We start from the raw sequence: 20,245 nt of genomic DNA on the forward strand, positions 1-20,245 counted from the left end.
ATTTGTGCATATTCTCGGTTTGCACCAGTTTTTCTATTTTGCAATTCATGACATGCAACACCTCTTTCTTGATCCATTCAAATACAGTTAGTGTATACAGAGCTGCAGATCGCATCAATATTTTCATGCCAAAAGTTAGAGGTCGTGTATTGAAGCATTTCACGTCTTGTTCAAGCTCATTCTATCTTAGACCGTCTACAAATAATTCATATTGTTCTATGAAATGAAACATTGTTAAACATGAATACAGGGTTTTCTTCAGCGTGGCATGCATAGATTCGGCTCTTTGTGTGCTTATCATACCTGCACAAAAGTATTGTCTTCCATATGCCAATGCCCACTTCTCTTTTTCTGCATATAAATTTTGTAACCACAGACAGTTAGCAAGGTCGTATGTCTTAATCATTTTGTCCCAATCTGACTTAAAGGTGACCTCGTCTACGCTATGAAGTACACACCTTGTAAAATGTTTGTCAAACCCTGTATTCTGATTAAATATGTGTCCTATGTTTTTTGCTGCATTTTGAAAGATATGCCACAAACACAGGCGATGATGTGCATCTGGCCACACATGAAGCACTGCAACCGCAATTGCGTGATCACCATCTATAAGTACAGTTTCAGGATGCTTCCCGTTCATTGCCTGTGTAAATACTCTGAACAACCACTCAAAGGTTTCCTTGGTTTGGTCATACACAAAAGCACCGCCTAATATACAACTCTGTGCGTGATGGTTCACTCCCACAAACTGCGCAAATGGCCACTGTTCAGTGTTAATCTTTACTGTAGTATCAAACACAAGCACATCATTGAAGCATTCATAATCTAATCTAGACCTTGAATCTGACCAAAACATATTCATAGCATATCCATCTGCGTCCACTTGCATTGCACTAAAGAAACCATGTTTATTGCTTGATTTATTCTGTAAGTAACGAACCAAACAACATATTTCTCCGTTCTTCATGTTATCTGTCCTCTTCCTGCTCAAGTGGTTTCTAAGATCCAAAGGTGTGAATGGCACATTTTCGCGACCACCATCTATGCGGGTAAACAAATTGTATGTCTTCCTTGGTGCAATGCCAGCGCTATCGGCTATTTCAGCCATTACAGCATGCGCTACAGTTACTTTACGATGTGACCTTAGCATAGGAGTCATAAATGATGTAGATAAATCATGATTATGATCACTGATTAAAGTACGCACGACAAATTTCCCATTCGGATGTCTTCTCAAAACCAATCTCGCCTGACATCCACATCTTGATTCTGGCATACTCCTAGTTGGATTTTCCATTGATTTCTTTCAACCTTGCTTGGAACAGACATATGTCTTTCTAACCAAGACACCCTGTGCATTTTTTGACCAAGAAAACCTTTTCACACTGAAGCCAACTTTTAAGGCATAATCATTGTAAAATTTATATGCATCTTCTTCGTTATTAAAATGCATTCTTTCTACAAGAACATAGTCAAGTGCAATTCCATGTACATTCCCAGTTCCTACGGTTTTATTAAGTGTACTGACATCAAAATCAGGATCATTATTGAATTGCATTTCTTCTCCTGGAACATTGAAGTCAAGTGTACTTCCGTGTACATTCCCGGTGCATACACTTTTATTATGTGCGCTGTCATGGTAGTCTACCTCATCATTGAATTGCATTTCTTCCACTGGAACATTCAAGTCAATAGTGGGTCTAATGCCTGCACCCTTCTTTTCATGTGCATCGTTAGTGCAAATGTTCAATTCTTCAGTTGGGTCATAAGTATAGATATTCAATTCTCCAGATCTTTCTATTGATTGAGCTACATCGTCTTTATTACAACCTGATGATAAGCTCAATAATATTTTAAGTAATATATCAATTTGTGTTTGCAGCAACATAGCAAACAAGTCGATATTATCTCACAAAAAATGAGAGTCTGTTACTAATACAGCGGTTTGAGATACAATGCATATGATGAGTGAATGTAGGATACCTGATGGGGTAGAGGCCCTTCCTAGCATCTGCAAACAAGCATTCCTGTCAACAGGTCCCAGCATCTTACAAATATCGATAAGTTTCCAACCTTCGTAAGAACAAGATCTACCTGCAATAACCAAACAAAGCCTTAATGACACACAAGACGACATGCCTTCTTCATCGATAGCATGATGCTGGGAAGCTACTCACGCCGCCTTGATGGAACTGGTTGGAATGTTTGTGCATCATTGCTTTCTTCCTTAATGCCTAACAACAACGACAAATAAAAGAAGACAGTGGAATGTTTTGTAAGCAATATATCAATTTCCGTTAGCAAGCGGCATAGGTTTACTACGATTTAATCAGGATGCATATAAGAACGGATACCACTAGGGTTACGCAAGTCAAAGCAACGATTTAATGAATGAAAGTATCAAAGCAAGTGCGGTTTGATGTTTGCTTATGCTGAGCATCGACGTGTCGCTTACCATGCCAATAAAATACACATGTCGTACATGTGTGTTGACGATAACGCTCTCATAATATCCACGAGGCTCTAAAGCGAGTTCAATAGAAGTCACTGAGAGAGCAACGATAGGCATGCGAAAATCACCCCGCCATGCGTGTCAAGATGTGTTTCTGCACCCAAACGTTTTCAAAGTCTGTGTACAAATATCTTACAAATACATATTACAAAACATATAATATCTTACAAAACGATATGTATAACGATTTGTCAGATATTGAAAATCGATACGGCAGTTCAGTATTTATAACTTACAACTCGACGATACAAAAACATACCATCTAAAAGGTCGATAAATATATCGCACAATAAATTACAAATCGATAAGGAAGAACTTGAACATAATAGCAAACAAATCGATATTAACTAACAAAAATGTATCTCACAAAAACGAGAGTCTGTTACTAATACAGCGGTTTGAGATACAATGCATATGATGAGTGACTGTAGGATACCTGATGGGGTAGAGGCCCTTCCTAGCATCTGCAAACAAGCGTTCTTGTCAACAGGTCCCAGCGTCTTACAAATATCGATAAGTTTCCAACCTTTGTAATAACAAGATCTACCTGCAATAACCAAACAATGCCTTAATGGCACACAAGACGACATGCCTTCTTCATCGATAGCATGATGAGATGAAAAGCTACTCACGCTGCCTTAATGGCACTGGTTTGAATGTTTGTGAATCATTGTTTTCTTCCATGATGCCTAACGACAGCAGAAATGAAGAGAAGACACTGGAATGTTTTGTAACACAAGGCAGGCACGAGAAGGCGACAGTGTGTTGTACAACAGGATAAAAAACAAGGCGGAAAGCTCGACTGGAGACGAAGGCAAAGTTTGGGTTGATAATGGGAGCAACTGTTACAGCAGATGGCGCAGGCGAACATCTCTACTTTAAATGGTTAACATCAAACTTTCTGGATGGAGGACTTTTTTGTCCTTTTCCCCACCCGTCGTTTCACAACTTTTGAATAGAGGATATTTTTGTCATTTCCTCGAACCGTCATTTCAGGGCAAGAAAAGCAAGTAAGGGTGATTAAGTCTTTGCAACAGCACCGATGCAAAGTTATGTCAACATACACGGGAATACGAGCCCCATGTGCATGAATACGTGGCGCTCATTCGATCCCCCGAACACGGACGTTGGATTCAGTGAATCATCGGGGGCGAACATACACAACCCTCTCCACAACTCGTATCTCAAACACACACTTTTGTTAGCTAGTCATATTTTATATAACTGATGGCTAGTTACGTTGAATCCACATCAGACAATTGACTTGGGAACCGTGAGATGTGTAACAGTGGGGCCGTGTACACCTGGATATGCGGTGGTGATTGAATATAACGTCTTATATTTTATTTGATAAACCCACCATTTAATTTTCTCTCGTCACTAGTGTCAGAAAGAAAAAGAGCAGTCCAAAACCAAGAGAGCCGGCCGGCGCACGCTGATTGTGAATTCTTCTCTCTCTCTCTCTCTCATATGGTTAGCAATCTGTGCTAAAACTGCAGTGACCTCTATAACGAGTCCCAATGGTTTCTTCTGCTACTGTGATGCTCATTGCATCCTTAATCTTGTTCATATACCTATCACTGACTGTTTTAGGAACAAGAGATGCATACATAGTGCATATGGATGCGTCGGCCATGCCGACGGCCTTCAGCAGCCACCACCAATGGTACAGCTCCCTCCTTTCATCTGAAAGCTTCATTGCTGCTGCTGATGATGCCACCGCTCCTCCACACTCAAGCCTCATCTACAGTTACAGCAATGCCATCGATGGTTTCAGTGCTGTACTCTCCAAATCTCAGCTTGAACTGCTCAAGAAATTCCCTGGTTTTGTCTCTGCTTATCCTGATGTAGCAGGCACCAAGGACACCACCCATACTTACAAGTATCTAGGCCTAAATCCTGTAGCTGGAATCTGGCCTGCATCGAAATATGGCGAGGACATCATCATTGGTGTGGTTGACACCGGCATCTGGCCGGAAAGCTCGAGTTTCAGAGACGATGGCATTCCCAACATTCCGAAGAAGTGGAAGGGCCAATGTGAATCTGGTGCAGCCTTCAATGCCTCCATGTGCAACCGCAAGATCATTGGTGCGCGCTACTTCAACAAGGGCCTGCTAGCACAGGACCCCAATCTCACAATATCTATGAACTCTGCTAGAGATACTAGTGGTCATGGCACGCACACTGCATCAACTGCTGCTGGAAACTATGCCAAGGCTGCTGCTTATTTCGGTTATGCTTCAGGTAATGCAAGAGGCATAGCCCCGCGTGCTCGGCTAGCGATCTATAAGGCCATTTGGGAAGAAGGACATCTTGCTTCCGATACCATTGCAGCGATCGACCAGGCAATTGCTGATGGTGTGGATGTGATCTCACTCTCCATGAGCTTCGGTAAAAGTCCTCTCTATGAAAATTCCATTGCTATAGCAGCCTTTGCAGCAATGGAGAAAGGCATTGTAGTCTCTGCATCTGCTGGAAACAGGGGACCTGATTTCGCGTCAATTCTCAATGGCGCGCCCTGGATTCTAACAGTTGGTGCTACCACGATCGATCGGCGATTCTCCGGGATTGTCACTTTGGGCAATGGAGCTTCTTTCATTGGTACAACCTTATATGTTGGTAACAAATCAGTGAAAAATTTGCCTTTGTACTACAATGAGACCATTGCAGCCTGCGATAATCGTGATGAGCTCAGGAATGTGGTAAGAAAGAAGGTTGTTGTATGTGAATTCAACGGCGATGAATCAACGGTATCCCAGACCTCGGCTGTTGCTGATGCGAAGGGAGCAGGTGTTTTACTCCTAACTGATTTCCCACTTGTGGTGAGAGCAAAAGACTTTGAGTGCCCAGCATCTGTTATGGATCCCTCGGATTCAGAAGCAATAAGGAAGTATGTAAGAACCAGTAAGCGTCCAACTGTTAGCCTGACGTTCCGCAGGACATTTACTGGCATAAAACCAGCACCTACCATAGCAGAATTCAGCTCAAGAGGACCATCATTTGGCTCGTCATCCATATTGAAGCCAGACATTGTGGCACCTGGTACTCTCATCTTGGCAGCTTATTCTCCCAACTCCAGTGCTGCAACTTTGCAAGAGAAATCACTGTTTAGTAACTTCACCCTCCTGTCTGGAACCTCTATGTCGTGTCCTCATGCCTCCGCACTAGCAGCGCTACTGAAGTCTGTTCACCCGGATTGGAGCCCCGCTGCGATTCGCTCGGCGATGATGACAACTGCTGATGTTTTAGATAATACCGGAACACTGATCATGTTCCCTTTGGTAATGGGTTCAGGTGAGATCAATCCAAATAAAGCTATGGATCCTGGTCTGGTCTATGATGCCGAACGCCACGACTACGTGAAATTCCTTTGTGCTATGAATTTCACAAGACAACAGTTCCAGGCAATTGCCAGGAACTCATCGGACTACGATCGATGCGCAGGCGGAAATCTCGATCTGAATTACCCGTCTTTCATTAGTTTTGTAAACTATGGTCAGTCTTCAGGTGTGCAGAGGTTTAAGAGGATTGTGACCAATGTAGGACATGATGGTCCTACAACTTACAGAGCCAACTTGACAACAATGAGTGGTTTTAGAGCGACAGTATCTCCAGCAAAGCTTGCATTCCAAAGGAGGTACGAAAAGGCATCTTTCACTCTTACATTGGAGGTGAAGAGACCAGTGAATGAGTCCATAACTTATGGGTTCTTGACTTGGGTGGATGATCAAAGAAATCATTTTGTAAGGAGCCCAATTGTGGCTACCACAATCACAGAAATGGATGAATAAGAAACAACTGCCGTTGTACAATAAGTGTAGCATCTTGCTAGTGATTACATGAATAGAGTTGGTGGGACTACGATTTTCTTCAGTTTGAGTTGCCCTGTGATTCTTGAACTTTCTCAGATACCTGTGATTCTTGATCTCAAAAGGCAGAATAATCACAAGCAAACATGAAAAGGTGTAACCTATCATTCTGAAATCTCACTGTGAAAGTTGAGAATTTTTAACCCGTGAAAGTTGGTCACAAGTGTGAACCTCTTACCAACAACCGCAGGCTGAGGAATCACAGCTGTGGCCAAAAACAAATGCGCCCATCGATTGTTGTTGTTGTGGTTTACAACATTACGATTCTTTCGAAGTTGAATTCTTGCTCATGGAGGCTACAGTCATAATTAGTAGCATAAGGAGACAGGTGCGCTCAGATCCCACAAGTGTTATCCCCAAGCTTGACTATAAGAGTTGAAAAAACGAAAAGAAAAGTGCTGCTTAGATTTGGTAAATCATTTTGAGATTGAAAGATATGAAAATCCAAAAAATATAAACTACTAAGGCATTGAAATGGTGGCAGCTAGGGCTGCTAAATGAGCGGAACAGAAGTTGTTTAAGCACCACTCGTCCTTGTGACGAACCATGCCAAAATCAAGCTCATGGCAAGTCCGAGTTTTTCCTTTTTCTTTTTTTATGACAAGGAACCCTAGCCAAAGCAAGGAAAACCATGGGTGGGGTCCCACAACCACCCTGCCTTTCGTGGCCGAGTTAAAAAAAAATCCAAGTTTGAGTTGGTTCGTTTAAAATTTTTGTTTTTCAAAGATAAAATTAAAAAAAAATTAGATTATGAGCCAAGCTCAAAACAGCTCAATTACAAAATTGATACAATGTTACAAAGCTGTAAGCAATAAGATTTGAACTCTAAACTTATTGCTTGCAAGCTAAACACTTCAAAGAAGGCAACGAGCCAAACCGAGCCGAACTGAATACTCACTGTTCATGCTTGGCTAGCCAAGCCTATATTTCACGAGTTTGAAAGAACCGAGCCACGAGTCGCTTGTCTCTTACGACTACAGGACAAGGATATCTTATTTTATGCATGATTTATTCACACCCCCTATATGCTCAATGATGAAGGGCGCTGCTAAGTTTAACCAAGATAAGGTCTAACGGGGCCCCTGGTTTAATCTTTTGGACTCTTTTTTTATTGTGATATATTTAGACTTCTTAAATAAAAAAATTTGGCTGACACAACTGAAATCCAACCCATTCACAGCCATACTTTTCTGCTTTTATTGGCCATGCAATAATTCAAGGCTCACACGGTTTGTGATCAAGAAAGAAAGTGCCAAAGTGACACTGTGATGGCCCAGACAAAACATTACTAACTGCGTAATTTAATGCCACTCATTTCACGAATATAATAATAATAATAATAATAATAATAATAATAATAATAATTATTATTATTATTATTATTATTATTATTATTTGCTAGGCCAAAGGGCACACAGCCTCACCCTTATCCTCACACCCACCACCTAGATCACTGACTGAACCAATTGCAAGCTTTCGGGTTGGTGAAGCCTTTAAGCTTTTAATGTAAATCGGACTCGGTGTAAAAAATTGGATTACATGTAAAAAACGGACCCGGTGTAAGATTTTCACCATCCAAATTTGAATCTGAATCTGAATCTGAATCCTTTTAGTCAAGTACATCTAACTAATTGGATCTAGTATTGGCTACATTTGACCTGAAGCTGAATGATTTACATCTCTACATGTTATGAAACAAACCCCGGTTGGCAGCAGCCAGTTTCTAAAATTTACTTTTATCAAATCAACAATGATCAACAAATATTTTCTCAGATATAATCACCTTGAGGCTAACTCAACAAATGAAATCCCATCTTGGTGCAACTGACTAGGGGGTCGGTTTGCGAACACGCTTCTAATGTAAGATTTGAATGCAAAAGCAAACATACAAGATCAAACAATATGTATAACCCACCGAAGACACACAGATGCAACTTCATTTCTCAATTTTGATTATGATTTAATAGCGAACAACTTTATATATATATATATATATATGCACTTTGTAATATCTGAATGCGGAACTGAATTTGGCAGGAAAATGCTATGAGTCTCTCATCATCCTCGTAGCCCCTAACCCCTTATGTAATGGGAGATTAGGCAGTTACGTGAATGTGATTACTCCACATTCATGTAACTCCCACCCACTATCCCCATTACATGGCCGCTAACGTGACCCACTAATGGGTGTCAAACCGGGTCACACTGTGGGTTGGACCCATAACCCATAATGTCCAACATTCTCCCACTTGACCCATTGACACCAAAAGTGTACTAAATCGAGGCGTATACCATTATCTCAATTTAATTATTTATGTGGGTTCACATGTCACCCTTTATCACAAGGATGAATAGTATGACTCATGGATATGAACACCCCTTTATGAAATGTCATATTTCTATGTATTACGCTATAATTCACCTTCAGTGCTTAGGCATATAAAAAATTACCTTTATGAATAGGTTGGCCTCTCACCTATTCTATTGGTTCTTTAATATTATTATTCTGCTATTCTCTCTAACCTACATGAGATATTCTTTATGCAAAATCAACAATAACACAAAACCTTAGAGAATCAAAACATAAACACAAATGTGATCACATAATATATTGTCATATATCAGAAGGAATAAAAAAGACTCATCCCCTTTACATGTTGGGAATACAATCCAGGTGCTAGCCCTTTAGTAAGATGATCCGCAGTCATTTCCTTCGTCTCAATTATATCAATACATACCATATGATTCTTAGTTCTTTCTTTAACAACAAAATATTTTAACTCCATGTGTCGACACGATGTTGAGCTCTTGTTGTTATTTGAAAAAAACACGACTGCTTCATTGTCACAAAAGATCTTTAGTGGTCTCTCGGTAGAGTCCACTATACCAAAACCCATAATGAAGTTCCTTATCCAAATGGCCTGTGATGAAGTCTCGTATAGAGCAATAAATTCTGCCTCCATGGTATGAGCAGCAGCAGTAGACTGTTTTTCACTTCTCCATGAGACAACACCACCCGCTAAAAGAAAAATGTATCCAGTAGTGGATTTTCTACTGTCAATACACCCTCCTAAGTCCGCATCAGAGTATCCAACGACCTCTATGTGGTCAGCTTTCATGTAGATCAACATATAGTCTTTCGTTCATTGTAAATAACGCATGACCTTCTTTGCTGCCTTCCAGTGCGCAATGCCTGGATTTGACTGATATCTACCAAGCATTCCCACAACAAATGCTATATCAGGTCGAGTGCAGGTCTGCGTGTACTGTAAACTCCCAACTGCCAAAGCATATGGGACAACATTCATCTGAGCCTTCGCAATATCATCCTGAGGACAGTCCTTTAAGCTCAATTTATCTTCTTTCACTATAGATGTTGAACTAGGAGAACAATTCTCCATCTCATATCTTTTAAGAACCTTAAGGATATAGGATTTCTGAGAGAGGCCAAGGACACCCTTAGTTCTGTTACGACGGATCTCGATTCCAAGGACATAAGTGGCCTCACCCATGTCTTTTATATCGAAATGAGAGAAAAGAAAATCTTTTGTTTCATGTAAAAGACTCAAATCATTAGTTGCAAGAAGAATATCGTCAACATATAAAACCAAAATTATGAACTTACTCTCACTAGTCTTAATGTAAATACACTGATCAACAATATTTTCAGTGAATCCAAAGTTCATTATTACCTGATTGAACTTCTTATACCATTGGCGGGAGGCCTGTTTAAGTCCATAAATTGACTTATTTAATTTGCAAACTAAGTTATTCGAGTCATCTATACTGAAACCAGGAGGTTGTTGCATGTATATCTCCTCATCCAGATCCTCATTCAGGAAGGCAGTTTTCACAACCATCTGATGCAGCTCTAAATCAAAATAAGCTACGAGGGCCATGATTATCCTCAATGATTCCTTAGTTGAGACAGGAGAAATAGTCTCATTATAATCAATGCTCTCTATCTGTGTGAAACCTTTTGCAACAAGCCTAGCCATGTACCTCTCCACATGACCTTTAGAGTCTGTTTTGGTTTTATAAACCCATTTACAACCAACAAGTCTAACTCCATCAGATCGAGGTACAAGATCCCACACTTGGTTCTTTGTCATAGAGTCAAACTCTTCTTTCATGACATTAATCCAATGTATTGATCTTTCACTTTCAATGGCTTCTGCAAATGTGAAGGGATCTTCATCAATGTCTATGAAATCATTTGACTCTTGTAAATACACCACATAGTCGGGATGGATAGCAGATTTCCTAATTCTGGTGGACCTCGATACAGGTGCTACAGGTGGTTCAAAATGAGCCTCTGTATTCTGTTGTTGTTGTATATCCTCATCAACAATCGGATCTAGTTGGGATTGATACTCATTGACTGAACTTTCTCTTACATTACTCAAAGAAACAATGATAGAGAAAATCAGGTCTTTATTCTTATCTGGTAAGAAACCTGAATCATGCATTTCCTCAAAATCAATATTTTGAGATGCATCTATCCCAACAGAATCATTTTCAAGAAATCTTGCTTTATCTGTTTCCACTATCTGTGGTGTATGAGATGGACAATAAAACCTAAAGTCTTTCGATCTTTCTGGATAACCAATGAAGAAACCACTAGTTGTCCTAGGATCAAAAGCTTTTATATGTGGGTTATACAATTTAGCTTCTGCTGGACATCCCCATATGTGCATATATGATAAAGAAGGTTTTCTACCTACCCATAACTCGTAAGGAGTCTTTTGAACAACCTTCGTAGGAACCTTATTCAGAATATGCACTGTTGTCCTAAGAGCTTCACCCCACAAGGTCAAAGGAAGGTTTGAGTGATTCAACATCGCTCGAACCATTTCTTTAAGTATACGGTTTCTCCTTTCAGCTACACCATTCTGGTAAGCACTACCAGACATGGTATACTGAGGTACAATGTCTTCCTCTTTTAGAAACCGTGCTAATGGACCTTCCTTTTGTCCCATCTCAGTGAAACGACCATAATATTCGCCACCTCTATCAGACATGAGAACCTTAATAACTTCACCGGTTTGTTTCTCTACTTCTTTCTTGAAGTCCTTAAAAACCTGAAAGACCTCTGATTTTTCAAATAATAAGTAGAGATACTTATACCGTGAATAATCGTCTATAAAGGTGACAAAATGTTTTTCACCCTTATAACACGGTGAAAAAGGGTCGCAGACATCCGTATGCACTATTTCTAACTTTTCATTGCTGCGTTTGACATCTTTCTTATATGTGTTAGACTGCTTAGCTTTTATGCAGTCAACACATGGTTCTACATTCGTAAAATCAAGGGATCCAAGGATTCCCTCTTTCATGAGTCTTTGGACTCTCTCTTTCGAGATATGTCCTAACCTCCGTTGCCAAAGCAAATATGATTGATCATCCTTTAGGCCACGTTTATTTTCAATCATTGTGTTCTCAATGGAGTGAGATTCCCGAATTTAGAATTTGGTTCTTAATCGATACAAACCATCACACATATACGCAGAACCTATATTCATTGATTTTTTTATAATAATAAGTTCAGATTTTTCAAATTTAAATACAAAATCAAACTTATCAAGTTTTGAAATTGAAATTAGGTTCCGACTATAAGATGGAACATAAAAAGTATCGACCAAATCTAATATAAATCCCGATTCCAACACAATTCTGCAGGTCCCAACGCTCTTGACATGCGAACGCATCTTACTTTCTGAGAAGATGCTTCTTTCATGCTCTGTTGGTTCCCTTTTGTTCAGAAATGCCTGCAAAGAGTTGGCAATGTGCACCATGGCACCAAAATCAATCCACCAACTATGCAATGGAACATGAATTAGATTGCACTCATGAGAAACAAATGACCTATTACCTTTATTTTCGAGTCACTTCTTATACTTCAAACAGTCCATCTTCTTATGCCCCTTCTTTTTACAGAAGAAACACCTTATAGAAGGGCCTTCTAACTGGGATTTAGCTTTCGCCTGAGAGTTTGAGCTCTCCCCAGTGGCTCTCTTCTGATTCTTCCTTTTGAATGAGCTTTTCTTTGGCCTCGACCTCTGTTTATCTTTATGAGAGGCCATATGTGCACTTGGCACCCTCTCACCCTTCAATCTCTCCTCTTCTTCAACACACTTGGCCAAGAGGTCATTAAAAGACTACTCATCATTATGTGTGTTGTAGGAGATTTTAAAGGGTCCATACTCAGTAGGTAACGAGGTTAAGATCAAATGGACTAAGAAAGAGTCAGAGATGACGAACTTTATGTCATTCAGTTGAGTCACAATATTCCTCATTTCCAAAATGTGCTGTCGGATGTGATTGTCACCAACATATTTCATCGACACTAATTTGAACATAAGTGTACTGGCCCTTGCTTTATTAGAAGTGACGAACTGAGCCCCAATAGCTCCTAGAAATTCCTTAACAGTCCTACAATGAGGAATGATGCATCGAATATTCTTAGTCACTCGAGATTGTAAAAGCAACAGGCTAAGTCTATTCGAGTGCTCTCACTTCTCAGAGGCAACCTTCTGATCGGTTGTACTCTGCTATGTAAGAGCGAGAGGTTCATCAATTCTAAGGGCCAGATCTAAATCCATATAGCTCAAAGTGAATAATACAATTTCTTTCCAATAAAAAAAAATCGATTCGTCTAAAATGTGGATATTACTAGAACCGTCGATAAGGAAGAAACCTGATAAAATAAGGAACAAAAATGGAAAGACATTACTATTATTGCTCAGACGAGACTCGTGTTGAAAATGTAAAAGCGAGACCCTTTAATTTCACCTTTTCTGAGACAAGCATAGTTGAGTGATTATCGTTTCACTTTGGCAAAAATGACAATGCTTATAGTTGCTTCATCTCTTCAATTCTCAAGGAATTGACTTCAGTTGGTGAAACTAGCAGATCATGTAACCAGAGGCAATTCGAAACTGTACCTTTGGGTTCAAACATGCTTCATGGGCTAGAATACACATCTACTATTACACCTTGTGTAAATTTGGAACACAACTTCCTACCTTCGGGTAGAATCGATGTTTCATAAATTCACACACAATCATAATTACGAATCTTAATACGGTCTAAAGAATCCTTAATTAACACGACTCAAATTACTTTGGTGATTACAAGAATCGATCAATCAAGATCTTTTACCGAAAATCATATTCGTATTATGGAGCACGCCTATGCACATATTTTAATGCATGTATATTCATGACATAATATAAGCTCATACTTCAACAAATATGCATAAACTAATTGTCATGAATTTAGTTACAATTCATGCTTAAAATCATCATGCACAACTTCACCAACGTAAAATACATGAATTAACATGCATAAGTCATGCATTATTCAAAATAAATATTTTATAAAGCATGAAAAAATAACAAAAACATGCTCATATGGGTAAAACTCAAGGTCCTCAAATAGAAACCAGTCTAAAAACACTTTGAACCGGTCTAAAACTGCCCCGAACCAGTCATCTAAGGGTCCGAACCGGTTCTAAACCTTATAAATTGATACTTAATATGAACAAAAGATCATAAAACCCTATAACCATAAGCCAAAATTCTTGTATCTCTTTATATTTATGAAAACAGAGTTTCAACATCTCAGAACCAGTGAAAAACTGGAAAGAACCGGTTAAAAACAACTTCGAACCGGTTTCGGAAGGGGTCAGACTGACCCGGTTCAAATGGGATCCGGGTCTGACCCGACCCATACTTGATACGGGTCGGACCCAGCCCGAACAGAACCTGGGTTAGACCCGGTCTGAAACGGACCCGGGTTAGACCACCTCTGAAACAGACCCCGGTCGGACCCGGTCCAAAACGGACCCCAGGTTAGACCCGATCCGAAACAGAAACCGGGTTAGGCCCGGTCCAAAACGGACCCCAAGTTAGACCCGATCCGAAACAGAAACCGGGTTAGACCCGGTCCAAAACGGACCCCGGGTTAGACCCGATCCAAAACATAAACTGGGTTAGACCCGGTCCAAAATGGACCCCGGGTTAGACCCAGTCCGAAACAGAAGCTGGGTTAGACTCGGTCCAAAATAGACCCGGGTCGAACCCGGCTCTTAATGGATCTGAATCGGACCCAGTCCTAAATGGACCCGGGTTAAACCCGATATGAGAGAGAGACCCAATTATTTCCGGATCCGACCCAGACCCGAAACCATTATGGGTTCGGGTCAGATCCAAGAATCAACAACAGACCCGATCCATCCAAAAATGGATTTGGATCGGGTCTGTCATCGAATCTCCACGTCGGACCCGATCCGGTCTCCTGTAAAATGAAACAGAAACCCGATGGTTTTCTGTTTATGGTTTTCAGGGAAACCGAAACAGTTTCAGCCATTTTCGATTCCACGGCGACCCATGTCGCCAAACGGCGACCGACGCCGGTTGTCGACGTCTGATGCCGCCTGTCGGTGACCGGCATCAACCCTCCGACGAAGAACATCGCCCCACGGCGACGTTGCAAGGTTTTGTCGTTCGATGGCTAAAGAGGCAGAGGGATAAAAAAGCACGGCTGGTGCGGCAGCGCCGGCAAGATCGCCAGCTACTGACGGTCGATCCAGCCGGCATATCGCCCCACGGCAATCGTCCGATCTGGCGACAGCTCCTGCGCCATTGATCTTGCTGTTGTTTAAGGATGCCCAAAAAAACCTTCGACGACCCACGTCGCCCTCCCATCGGTGAACAACGTCGTCCCACGATGCAGTGCGATTGCCGACACCGGGTGATCTGATGGACACCGGACAGAGATAAAAGGGGGTTTTTAAACCCCAGACGCTGATCATCCGGCGTTCTCAACCCCGGCAACTCCTCCGACAGCGATCCCGGTGACGGCAGATCCTCCCTGCAGCCTGACGACCACAGGTATACTATGATTTATTTATTTTTTTAATGAGGTTCGCCTGAGCCGGGAAATAGATGTCGCCCTTTACGGCGACAGTTGCCGATGAAGACTGTCGCCCCACAGCGACAATCTGCCGGAAATAAAATTTCAATCCTCTGTCGCAAACAGTGATGTTTGCATCTGCCAGGATGTCACCCCACGGTGACATGCTGTCGCAAAATTCAGACAACGGGGCGAAACGTCGAAAGGGCCTACACGGGCACGCGCAACAGAAATGTGTGGTAGATGTGGGCCCATAACCCAATGTTGGCGAATTCTGTAAAACAAACATTGACAAGAAGCGTACCTGAATTCACCATAGTGTATGTAGGAAATTCGACGTTCTCCTCAGTCGGTCGACGCCCACAATGAACCCAGGCCTTAAGTCGACGGTGAGCAGGACCCTGTTTCGCTATATTTGAATGCAGAACTGAATTTGGCAGGGAAATGCTATGAGTCTCTCATCATCCTCGTAGCCCCTAACCCCTTATGTAATGGGAGATTAGGCAGTTACGTGAATGTGGTTACTCCACATTCACATAACTCCCATCCACTATCCCCATTACATGGCCACTAACGTGACCCACTAATGGGTGTCAAACCGGGTCACACTGTGGGTTGGACCCATAACCCATAATGTCCAACAGAAGAGACGACTTCCAGGTTTTCACTGTCACTCCACTTTCACTGAATCCTCCATGAGGCTTCCATTGCAGCTCTCCGGCTATGTTCATTTTCAGATTTTTTTTTTCAAGTTTTAAAAGACAGCAATAATACCATACATTTTCTAAGTTGTTTTTCCTTTTAAAAAAGGCAGAGGATAACTCATTTAAGAGACTACTTTCTTTTTGGTCATTGAGAAACTAGTGAGGTGTCTACTCTTGTATTGAACACTCTAAGAGGTCATCTATTTTGTAAGGTAGATTAGATCTTATAAACAAAAAACTAAAATAGATCAATGTCCAAATTTTATTGTTAAAAAAATTAAAACTTACACAAAATACTCATACACCTTTTAATACTCAAAATAAATCTTAACGGGTACTAAAACTATTCAGATTCGTAGAGTCCAACTCTTACTAAAAAATATAAATTATTTTTGTAGTTTTAAAAATTATCACATTTGAAACTAAATAAAATTTTGAGATATTTATGATAAAAAATCTCAAAAAAACAAAAATATTCTTATATAAGTCATTTTGGACTTGAGTATGTGAAGGTATGTCTTTCTAGAGCGAGTCTTCAAGGGTGGATCATCTTCCAACTCCTCAGGTGATGGAATGATCCCGATGCGCTGCACCACATCTGGTTTATGATTTTTAGGTCATGAAATCCTTGGGCCATAACAAACTTGTACCCTTTTACACTCGTTGATTGTGTGTGTGTGTGTGTGTGTTTAGGATAGCTGAAAAGAAACCATTGATTTTCTACCCACTGAAAGTGCAATCACTTGATCCAACCTTGTTTACATCTTTTTTTAATTTTATTTTTATAAGCAAGCTGGGATTCGAACTTCAAAACCCTTAAGGTTAAAATAAAAAACAGGAGGCGGGGATGGGCTTACGCTTTCCCCCGCCCCACCCGGTCTTCAATCCTTCTTTACAGGCAACTTTTTACTGTAGTGACCTAACTTTTTACTGTAAGTCAAATGGGGAACCAATCCATTTACAGGCAAATAGACGCTTTCCTAATTTCCGTAGCACTTCCATTCTCTAATGTCTTCTATGCATATATGGATAGTGTTTCTATTTTGGGTTTAAGAATTACACCCAGGCCATTCGGATCCAGGTTTATTTTTGGGTATGATTGAAAAATGTACTCATATGGTTTAACGGGTTCGGGTATGATCGATTCAGGTGTTAATGAGTTTTGGTTTGAACTCTTTATATGATTAGTATTCATCAAGAAGATTATATGCTAACAAATAACAAATGAGAAGTTTATTAACTATTCTAAACAATGCCAAAATCTAAATATATTTGCCACGGCCAAATTAAGGATGACGAGCAAAGGGGTTGAGATAAGACCGGGAGGTACCACTGGATGACCCATTTTCGAAAGTGGGATGTCTGTTTCGCTGGGCCACCTGTGGCTCCGAATCAAATTTTGATTTAGAATCATATGAATATGAAATTCTGATTCTCACATAGAGTATGTTTGATTTTTCTAATGCTTATTTAGTGGTACCAATAAAATTCATTCTCATTTGTATGAGTGATTCTCATGAGATTAACAAACATGCTAATGTCTTCCGACGAACAGGATAACGTGAACTTTTTTAAGATTCATTAATGGTGTCAGATCCTGATCATGATCCAAGTAGGTCTATTGACCTTAAGTAGGCTCATAGGTACAAATCATAGTGACAAATATCGCGAGATTTATGAAAATCTCATGATAATATCGCGAGAAATTGCTTGAAAGTTTAAAACGGCAATTTCTCGCGAGATTTATGAAAAAACATAAATACCATTATTTAAATGTGATATTTATGTTTTAAACAGCTATTTATATGGAAAAAATGTGTATTTTTATTTTTAAATAATTTTTATTAATATTTTCTTATAAAAAATAAATTTTATATTTTTAAATTTATTTTTTTATTGCCAATATTTTGCCAAAAAAAATGAGATTTATGAAAAAAATTCAATTTCTCACGAGTTTTTTAAAAAACGAGAAATTGCCGTTTAAAAGGTTTGTCGCTATCGTACAAATGCCAATGGATTTGATATCTGACTGAATCAAAATGAATTTAGACTCTGTTTGGAAGCCAAGGTTGGGAGGGATATATATTGGTGGGGTGACGAGTAGAGCTGGTAAACGTGCCGAACAAGGGCATGTTTGGGTTGGCTCATTTACGAGTTTACTGAGCTCATGACTCAACTCATGTTCGTGTTTACCTGAGCTTGAGCTCGGCTCATCCCTAAACTATACAAGCCGAACAAACCAAACAGGGCATGTTTGGGCTTGGCTAGTTTACCATTCATATTTAGCTGAGCTCGAGCTCGGCTCATCCCTAAACTATACAAGCCGAACAAACCGAACAGGGCATGTTTGGGCTTGGCTACTTTACCATTCATATTTAGCTGAGCTCGAGCTCGGCTCATCTAGGGATGGCAGTGGACCGGGGGTGAGGATGGGGAACAAGGTCTCCATCCCCGCCCCGCCTCAAAATTTTACCCTTTATTCCCGCACGAATTTTAATTTTAACCTCCATTCCCATTTCATGTCCTCTATCCCCGGTCTAAACAGGGCGAGGCGGGGTGGAGCCCCATATATATGGTTCTTTGGGGTAGTGCTGCGGCATCTGATATCCTCGCTGCGGTGGACCAAGCGATTGTTGATGGTGTAGATGTTATCTCGCTCTCTATAAGCAACCCAAATAGGCCTCTGTATGAAAATCCTATTGCTCTAGAATCCTTTGCAGCAATGGAGAAGGGAATCGTAGTCGTCGCAGCTGCTGGAAACCGGGGGGCAGATTTCTGGACTCTTCGTAATGGCGCACCTTGGATGGTCACAGTTGGTGCTTCCAACACTGACAGGAGATTCTCCGTAGTAGTGACTCTCGGAAATGGAGATAACTTTGTTTGTGTGTCCATGTATCTTGGCAACACCTCACTCAGGGGATGCCTCTGCATCATAGCAATGCAACAGTTGCCTGCGATTCTACTGAACAGTTAGAAAAGGAAAAAGTAGGAAACATGGTGGTTGTGTGTGAATTCGATGTGTTTGTACCAACAAGATACTTTAGGCCAACACCATCAAACTAGATCACTTCAGTTTGCCGGGCAAAAGCAGCAGGTGCTCTGCTGCTAACCAATGCCTCTATTAAAACCTCAACATTAGAAATTGTGAGAAACTATGTAAGAACCAGTAGAAATCCAGCAGTAAGCATGCAATTCCACAAAACTTTTATGGGCACGAAAACGGGGCCTACCATAGCATATTACAGTGCCAGGGGCCCATCAATTGGCAGTTCATCAGTACTGAAACCTGATATTGTTGCACCTGGTACTCTTATATTGGCAGCCAATGCATTTGGTGGTTTCACTGTCATGACTGGGACCTCCACGGCGTTCCCTCATGTTTCTGGAGTTGCAGCACTACTGAGGTCTGTTCACCCAGATTGGAGCCCCGCGGCGATCCGCTCGGCCATGATGACAACTGCTGATGTTCTAGACAATGCTCGTGCACCAATCAAAGACCATGATGGCAGAGAAGCTAATCCATTGATCATGGGTGCAGGCCAGATCAATCCTATCAAGGCCATGGACCCTGGGCTGGTCTATGATGCAGACCGTTCGGACCGAGTAAAATTTCTCTGCGCATTGAACTATACAAGAGAAGATTTTCAGATCATAGTTAGGAAATCTTCAGAATATGACCGTTGCGAAGGTGGCGATCTAGACCTGAATTACCGGTCTTTCATGGTTATGTCGATCAATGACCAATCTTCTGCTGTGCATACATTTAAGAGGACTGTGACCAACGTTGGACATGATAGTCCTGCCACTTACAGTGCGAAGTTGACACCAACGGGGAGTTTCAAAGTATCAATAACACCTAAGATACTTGTATTCCATAGGAGAAACCGGAAGGCTTCCTTCACCCTATCATTGGAGATGAAGAAGCCAGTCAATGAGTCCATAATTGCAGGTTCATTGAGTTGGGTAGATGATCAAGGAAAGCATGTTGTAAGGAGCCCAATTGTGGTTACCTCAGTATAAAATGTAGCAGGACAGCAATTAATTATGTAGTAATAAATCTGAAGTTTATGAAAGTCGCATAACCTAAAGTGATGGGTAAGGTGGAAAATGCAGTGGGAAAGTACAAAGTATCGGAAATCATCAGTAACATCTTGATCTAAAAATATGGCCTTCTATTAGGAAGATCCATGGCGACAGACTTCTCTAAAGGATTCATTGAATTTGTCAAGGGCTTACCCACCTCT

The 20,245-nt window shown here is 40.8% G+C and overlaps 2 pseudogenes; both read left to right on the plus strand.

Annotated features, from left to right (window-relative positions):
* Nucleotides 1-4,032: 4,032 nt before the first annotated feature.
* LOC149847237 (subtilisin-like protease SBT3 pseudogene) lies at nucleotides 4,033-6,303 on the plus strand (annotated as a pseudogene).
* Nucleotides 6,304-19,187: 12,884 nt separating this feature from the next.
* On the plus strand, nucleotides 19,188-20,021 carry LOC149847238 (subtilisin-like protease SBT3 pseudogene; annotated as a pseudogene).
* The last annotated feature ends 224 nt before the right edge of the window (nucleotides 20,022-20,245 follow it).

This window comes from Nuphar pumila, chromosome 2 (assembly GCF_984573655.1).
Source record: "Nuphar pumila chromosome 2, dmNupPumi1.hap1.1, whole genome shotgun sequence".
NCBI lineage: Eukaryota > Viridiplantae > Streptophyta > Magnoliopsida > Nymphaeales > Nymphaeaceae > Nuphar > Nuphar pumila.